This window comes from Python bivittatus, unplaced genomic scaffold, assembly GCF_059951505.1.
Source record: "Python bivittatus isolate LINGU-HERP-01145 unplaced genomic scaffold, Pbiv_v1 ctg000700_np1212, whole genome shotgun sequence".
In the NCBI taxonomy this organism is placed as follows: domain Eukaryota; kingdom Metazoa; phylum Chordata; class Lepidosauria; order Squamata; family Pythonidae; genus Python; species Python bivittatus.
Genome location: NW_028277098.1, coordinates 25,672,563 through 25,681,152, shown reverse-complemented (window position 1 = coordinate 25,681,152; position 8,590 = coordinate 25,672,563).

The following is an 8,590-nucleotide window of genomic DNA, read 5'->3' as shown; positions in this document are numbered from 1 at the left end:
ATGTTTTGCTATTTTAAAATAATATGCTATCCTAAATCAGTATTTTGTGCCAGAAAGCTACTGAAACGCTTAGGTCACAGTTTAGCCTTTTCAGTCTGAACCTCTATTCCAAAGAGATTGGTCAGTCATAACAATCATTGCTAATGAAAACACCAGAGTATTGTGGCAATTTAAAGATTTAACACATATTTATTATAGCATAAATATTTATTGAAGATAAATGTGTGGAGCATTAACATCAGAGAGATCTGAGGGTGGGGAAACAGTAAAGAAGTCAGTATAAAATAAAGTACAGGAAATATAGTTATAGTTGCATGATTTATAATTAGTATTCATGAAACAGGCACTCTTGCATTGGTGAAACATAGGGTTGGAAGAACTTTTTTCTGTTTAATCCACAGGAAACAGAGTTGAATTATTTGATGAACTCGTGTGCCACAAGGAAATCCTTATAATTCTTTTGCTCAAGAATGACCACCTCCATCATACAAATAAGAAATAGCCACTGGCCTGAATGAATTCATATTAAGTCATAGAAAAGTCACAGAGCTACACAAATGAGAGTGTTAATATGGGCAGGGCACACATTTCTGTAAATTAGTCTAATTTGTTTAGTATGTCATGCAAACCAAGTATGCACCACCTGGAAATTGATACTTCATTTCTGATTTTAAGATCTGGGATCATATTTATTCTTCTGTAGAAACTGTCTCAGACTGCTATGGGATACTGTTGACAAATGATAGCATCTTTACAAAATGAGCAAATGTTCTATATGAATCTCTGATATTGTGGATAATTTTATGTTATCCCTGCAATAATAGGCATGGAAATATATCATCATATATTTCATAGTCAGTTATTGTTTGCTCTGTACGGGGCAACTGCCACTCAACAAATACAAGTCTAAGAAAGAGAGATCTAGGATGAATCATTGATGATTCATTTAAGTGATTTTAGTCAGGAATTGTAGGTGACACCAAGTTGGGCCTGTTACATTCTCTTCTAGTGTATATTATAGCATATTATTTAACTATGCTGATTTACCTTGTTGGAATGTTTTCCTTATATGTTTACAATAAGTTTAAATTAAGGATTGATGAAAGATTTTTTATAATAGGAAAAGGCTAGCTCCTGTCATTATAAACAAATAAGCACATCATGCAGCAAAACCTATGTAAAGGAAGACACATATCTTATGTATAGAAAAACATAGGAAAGATAAAATGCCCATTTAAGGAAACATCTGTTTTAACTCTAGATAAGGAGGCATCTGTTTTAACTATAAATAAGGAGGCATCTGTTTTTACTCCAGATAAGGAAAAAATTGTTTGTAATAAGCTAACACATTCCATTCTAATAATGATTGGCTAAATCTTTTTTAAAAAGCTATAAAAAGGGAGACGGAGAAGCAGTCCATTGTGGCCACTGCCCAATGTTACTTTACAACCTTGGGCTGAATAAATATATTTTCTTTGACCTCCAGTGATCATCTGGTGTGTTTTATTGGATTCCTGGCTTGGGCACAAACTGCAGTAAAAGAAGGTGTCTAATCCTTCTGACAACATCAGTAATCTGTTTTTACCTCAATGTTTGGTTCTGTTTGGGAAATGTCTGAGTTAACCCTTCTAGCCTTTGGTCTGAGTCTGAACAGACAAAGTACTATCACAGGGCATGGTCACAGACAGGCCTTCTAATCTCCTACATTTCTTTGCTGTTACCCCAAAGTTGGAGAAATTTTGTGGAATGTCATTCCATGAAATTCAAGGAAGGACTGCTGCCAGTAGAAGAAAAAAATGACAATAAGTTCTGGTACAACACTAGCCTTCTTATTTGAAAATCATCCTTTAAAATGAATTTGCAATTCCTCCACTTGGTCTTCACCACATGCAGATTTCAAATGCTTTTAACATGTGTCATTGGTTTGTTTGCACGTTTGGTATCTGAGCTGGTAAACAGTCAAGTAAAGAATGTCCCCAGTTCTCTACTTCAAACTTTCCAGCTGCTGAACATTCTGCCCCTGGAGCTTTCTATACTCTATTGGTTAATTAGCAACCTTTCTCCTTCCTTCATAAAAAGATAAGCAAGTATGTACCTAACTCCCTCCTCATGCACACAGTTCATGTATTCATCTATTGGTTTGCAAACCACTTCTTCAGACTGCAAGGGAAAAAGGATTTCTGAAAGTATCAGCAAATGCACTGACAGGCCTGGAATGTCTTCATCTCACCATGGTGTCAGATCAGCCCTGCAGGTCAAGTGTGCCTCTCCCAGCAAAACGTGAGAGTTGTTGCATGGCTATAAACTAGCATGTCAGCAAAATTGCATTTGATGGCTTTTTTTTCCCAAGCTGGGATGGATGCAAAGCACCTGAGGAGGCACAGTTACAACAGACAATTTCTGCCATGAGAAAACAAATGCCCTAAAATACTGGTTAACTGGGAGGCAGGTTTTATCCATCTCTGAAGTGAGAGAGGCAAAAAGGGAAACAATGAGGAACTAGAGCTTTTAGAAGCTTGCAACACATTCACCCCTGGAACGCAGCTGAGAATAGGTGATCAGCAACAGAGATAGGGAAAACTGTTGGTGAACGAGCTTGTTCATTTTTACAGCAACTTTGGAAATCAGGAAGCCTCTCTAGCCTAGAGCCAACTTCACATATGCATGTGCTGGTCAGTTTAAGATAATATGCAGTGGGGGCGATGGACACTTGTTATGCTTAATCAGGATGGAGAACAACGGCTTTCTGTATATGAATGATCTTTGGCTATGCTGGCTGATCTGCTAGAAGTAACAGTTCAGTATCTGGAGGGCTACAGGTCCTTCAACCATGGACTATAAATACATCACTAAGAAGAGTAATGAAACAGCTATCCCCATTATCTTACTGTACTCTGCTACTCCAAGCTGTTTTCTCCCAGCCTGACTCATTTCTGGTATCTGAAGCAGAAAGCGTGCTGTCGAGGGAAGCAGAAAAGTATATGTATTGCTTCCCACTGCAAGATCACTCTCACTAAAACAAAATTGTTATTGTACAATAATTTATTTCAGCTGAATCTTGCAATCTAGAGGTGAAAAAATGATGTGGGCTCCATGCAGGAACAGCACCTCTCTCACTCTCTTCCTTTTTAATAGTTGTCCTGTCTGGAGGAAGGAAGGAATAAGTATAGTGGTTGCTAGGCAACTACTGACATTCCTCTACTACAACCAAAGCTGGAAGTAGGGAATGCCAGCAATGATGAAATGGCACTCATGTCTACAGCTATCAGATTCAGACTGCACAAACCCAGATGTCCATAGATGACTTTGCTCCCATCTAGTGGTTATCTGGATTTTTGCAGCTCAGATCTAGTAACCCTGCTCATGTCTTCCCATCCTGTAATCTGTTGTTTCCTTCCTTCCTTCCTTCCTTCCTTCCTTCCTTCCTTCCTTCCTTCCTTCCTTCCTTCCTTCCTTCCTTCCTTCCTTATTTTTGCATTTCTATTTTCTATTTTCCAGGAAAGAAATATATCCCATTAGGATTCTGTATAGATACAACTCATCTGGTTCAACTCATATAGCTTAAAATAAAAAAAGAGGATGCAAAGTTAATTTTGGAGAAAACTTGTTTTAATCCCACGCTGTCCCCAAGACATGATATTACCACATTGATTGCAGTATTTTCTTTCTTGATACTTACAGAAATTAAACAAAGTAACCAGCCTATCTTTAAAGGCAAAATCCATATAACAGACTATATAGAGGCCACTAACATTTTAGATAAGCATACTGCCAATCAATTTTGAAGAATATAAATGGATTGCTTGACTGTATCAGTAGAGTGTGAGGAAATATGTTACAGGTAATCCTTGTTTAATGTCTACTAATTCAGCGACTGTTCGAAGTTACGATGGCACCAAACAAGAGGTACTTAACAACAGGTCCTCGTAGTTGCGGCCACTGCAGCATCCCTGCAGCCACGTGAACACGATTCAGGCACTTGGCAACCAGCTCACAATCATGATTTTGCAGCATCCTGCAGTCATGTGATTGTCATCTGAAGTCATGTGATTGTCACTGCTGGCTTCTGACAAGCAGTCAATGGGGAAGTTGGCAGGAGGTTGCAATTGGCAATCATGTGACTGCAGGACACCATGACTGCATGGGATTCACCTAACAACAGCAATGGGGACTGCCAGAACTGCAGTTGTAAGTTAACGTGGTCACGTGATATTGTGCCTTACAACCACATTGCTTAGCAACCAAGTTCCCAGTCCCAATTACTGTATTTTTCCGACAATAAGAGCCCCCATATACAAGATGACCCCCACTTTTCCAACCCAAAATTAAAAAATCAATATTTTAAATGTGCAGAACACATTTTTATTTAGTAATTAGTTAACATTTACCTGATACACTCGGTGGGAGGAGGTCCAAACCTCTCTGCAGCTCTATTTCCAGGCTCTTTTGCATAACTGATTACATTCAAGCACGAGTGAAACTGCCGATAGCTCGTCTCTGCAAACAGCCTTCCTCTAATTGGTTTGTTCAGCATCAGCTGACATCAGTTACATCAGGCTCGTGATTGGAGGAAGTCTGTTTGGGAGACAAGCTATTTCACTCGTGATTGGAGGCTAGTAATAGGAGGAAGCCTCTCTGCACAAACAAAGTATGGGCAGTTTTGCAACCGCGCAATTCTCGGCTGACTTCCTTGAATAAGACGCCCTTCAGTTTTTAGGGTAAGGATTTTAGAAAAAAGTATCGTCTTATAGTCGGAAAAATACGGTACCTTCGGTAAGTAAGGACTACTTGTATTTATCATAACGGGGTTGATTTCTGCCTCTAGTCTATCAAGAACTTCAGCATACTGGAGAATCAGGCAGGCATACAGATATGAGTCTCCCTGCCACTGATTTTCACCTCTTGTGCCAGGAATTAATGATTAATAATTATCTAGGCCAGTATTTCCAACCCAGTCCCTCTAAGTTAAAATGGGAGTGCAATTATTGTGGTTGCAGTGATTCCTGACACATCTGGAGGAGACCAGGTTGGAAGGCTGCTCTTTTAATTGAACTCTTTTAATTTCTTTAATCATTAACTGTTGTACCATTAGTATTTTACAAATCAGAAACTAATCCACAAGCTAGGAGTGATATATAAAAAGCAGATTGCATTTATTATTTATCGTTTCTAAGATCAACTTTCAACCAAAAATTTCCAAAGCATTTCACTAATCATTCACACATATACACAGCCAACATAACAATATGGTGGCACTGAATCTGCATAAAAGCTGCCATAAAACCACCAACACTATAATAAAAATGTAGGCTACTGTAGCAATAAAAATACCCATGGAATCTGGAAAAAACAGAAGTCTTCTGCCACATAAATGTTAGGAAAGACAATGGACTTATCCACAATGCTACTCTAACATCCTTTTTTCTAATCTGAGATACAGCATACAAGTATGTATTTTTTCTGCCCCAATAGCCCACCTGTCTCAGTATAAGTCTGGCAAGTGGTGTTACCTTCCACCTGTACCTTGGGATAAGTTAAAGAAAGCAACTGGTTGAATTTCTGTTGGTAAAGAGAAGCACCCACCAATTGCTGTCCTTCATGTGGTGCTAGGGGAGGAGGTGAGTTTTGACAGATAGCTACACCCATGGGTGTGGCCATCTATTAAGCCCTGATCCAAAGGGTGGATAGAGGCTGCCTGGTAAATCAGGAAAATCTCCTACCCACCCTGCAAATCAATTACAGAACCTGCTCCATGGGGGTTGGATGAAGGAAGCTTCCCAGTAAACCAAGAGAGGAGAGACCCTCCTGTTTTACCTAAAGCCCCTACCAATCCCACAATTCACCTGCAGTGTGTGATGCATGGGGGGGGGTGATGGGTAATTTGCAGGAAGCCTTCGTCACCCCATCCCTGTGAATTGGGTTTGTAGTGAACCACTAGGTTGTTATAGTTAATTTCCCCTGACTTTTTTCCCCACTCCCTACTCTACGTGCTGCCCCTCTGGGCCTTGGCAGCACAGACTGGTGGCAAGAGAAGGAGAGGAAATGAAGTAGGGGAAGACAAGCTACTTTTCTCTCCTTTTCTTGGAAGCCTGGGGAGAAATGATCTGGCAGACGAGTGGTGCTGGCTGCTGTGCAAACTCCCTATCAGGACATTTTTTTAAACATGTGTCTAGTGGTCTCACATGAGACCATGAGACTTGTGTAAATAAGGAGTCTAGCTGCATGCAAAGCACCGCTGAGGTTTTATGTGAGCAGATGTCTGGTGCCTAACTTCTCCTGTTGCCCAACCCACAACAGCCATGGAGGTGAGTGGCCAGTGAGAAGAAGGGAGGACATAGGTCTGGAGAAAAGGAGATGGGTAGATCCCTATCCTTACAGATAGAGACCATGTTGATGATGCCAAATCATGAATACTGCAAGGTCTGTATCATGAAAAGGTGGAAAACACCACCAAGTAAATATGAAGTTAGGCAGCCTCAGTACAGGCTGGGGAGATGAAGGCTGCATCATGAGGAAGTATCCTGAAAAAAATATTGGCAAAGCATCTTTGAACTGCAGATAGACATGTGGATGAGTTCTATGCCAAAGCCTGATCCTCTGGGTAGACTATTTTGCAATCCTGCACAATAATTTCAGCTTCAGTTCCAGCTTCTCTACTGCACTGCTGAGAATCACAAGGCAAGAGTAAAGAAATTGTTACTGGATCATTGAACAGTAACTTAGGCCCATTTCCTCTTAAGTGATGAAGGGCATCAAGGGGTATAAGAACTCAGCCCAATCTATGAAAGAGAATAAGAATTAAATTGGAAAAGTTATTTACGTACTCTCATTTTTAAAACATGAATTTTGGACTTTAGGATTCTAATCCATTTGCACCCGTAGGTGCATCTGCCACTCCTATCAGTTACAGCTCAGAAGTGAATGCAAGCTGCTTGTGCCTTGCTGGATCCAAGGGATAGAGATAGATAGGGATTGCTTTGAAGCTATGACCATCTACAGAGGGGCACAAATGATGATGTGCCACATGTCATGTCTTCATTGTGCAAATTCGTGGGATTCTTCCAGATACCCATATTTGGGTATATTTTGAATTTGGGAGTGCATCATTGGTGTTCTCATAAAACAGCTATTATGGAGGGCTTAGCTTTTCACAGAACAGCTCCCGAAGTAATGTGATCAATCACATAACATTTGTTGATCGGAAGGCTGCTGTTCTTCACCACCACCCCCGCACCTCCATTTTTTTTCTGGGTAGGTGGGCTTCTAAACAAAGCACTATGCTGCAACCACTAACCATTTTATTTTCAAAAGACCACCATGGGCTTCAGAGGCATTCTTCGAAATAAAGTTAGAAATTGATTCCTTACTTTGCAGCATGTGAGCGCCCTTTTCATTTTTATAAACAATAATATTTTTTTAAAGGTTAAGTGGGATAGGGGGCTTAGAGGGCACCATGTCTGTGGTGCCCATGGGCACTACACTGCTTATCACAGTCATATGTTATATTAAAGTCTGCCTTGAGATGAGCTCAGGTGCTGATGACCATCCAGAGAAGTCCATGTCACCACTAATGGCAGGAGCAGGTTGACCTTGGCTGGAGTTGGGAAGGCTAAGCAAGTTTAGATCTGCTTAGTGTTTGGATGGGAGTCCACCAAATAATCCAAGAACTGGAAAATAAATTGGGATGGAAACAGTCAACAATCCACCACAGATCCTCAAAGAACACAGTGGTAAGCCAGCATAACATAAATGTCTCCATATACTGATCAGGAGTCAAGCTCTACCCAAGGGAGACCTCATCTACTTACAATATTACTAGATGCTTAAACTATTATTGCCTCTAGTTCAAAAATAAGGATTCTGTCACTTTTAGATGCTAACACACTTGCAATTCCCACTATTGGCTACGTTAGGAGGAGATGACAGCAACAGAACTCCAGTAACAACTGGTTGCAGGGTCCCTGTCCTGCCTTCTGATGATATTACTGGAGTGACTTTTTAAAAATCACCTGACTCATCTATCCCTCCTTCCAAACCGGCTACATAATTTTAAATGTTCCTGCAGCTTTGCCCCATTTTATTCTCCCAGTCTTGAGTCTTCATAAATCATTACCGCACAAATGTTTGTTGAACCAAAAAATAGCCAATCACATCTCAATCCAGTGTGTGACGCAAACCCACCAGCCTCTGATTTGGCGTACACTACCGTTTGAACACAGGCAATTGGTTATCTATGGGTTATCGTGTTGTGCAGACCCAGCTAAGCGGCTCTAAACGTCCTTTGTCTTCGAAAATACGTATCTGCACGAAGTAATACAGCTCCCAAGGGAATTGTATAATGTAAGGTGGCTTCTAAACAACTTTAAATAAAGTTGTTCCAGCTCCAGCCTACCCTACGCTTCCACTTCATCAAACAAATCATTTCTATTCACTTCGTGTTATCACGCCTCTGGTTTACCCAGGAGGGCGCAGACGGTTTTGTCCGCGGAAGAATGGACCAAAAAACGCCCCTTCCCCGAATGCGCTCGCGTCCGCGGTTTTAACACGCAAAACGGCCTTATCCCCGTTCTTATCTTATCTAGTGACGCAC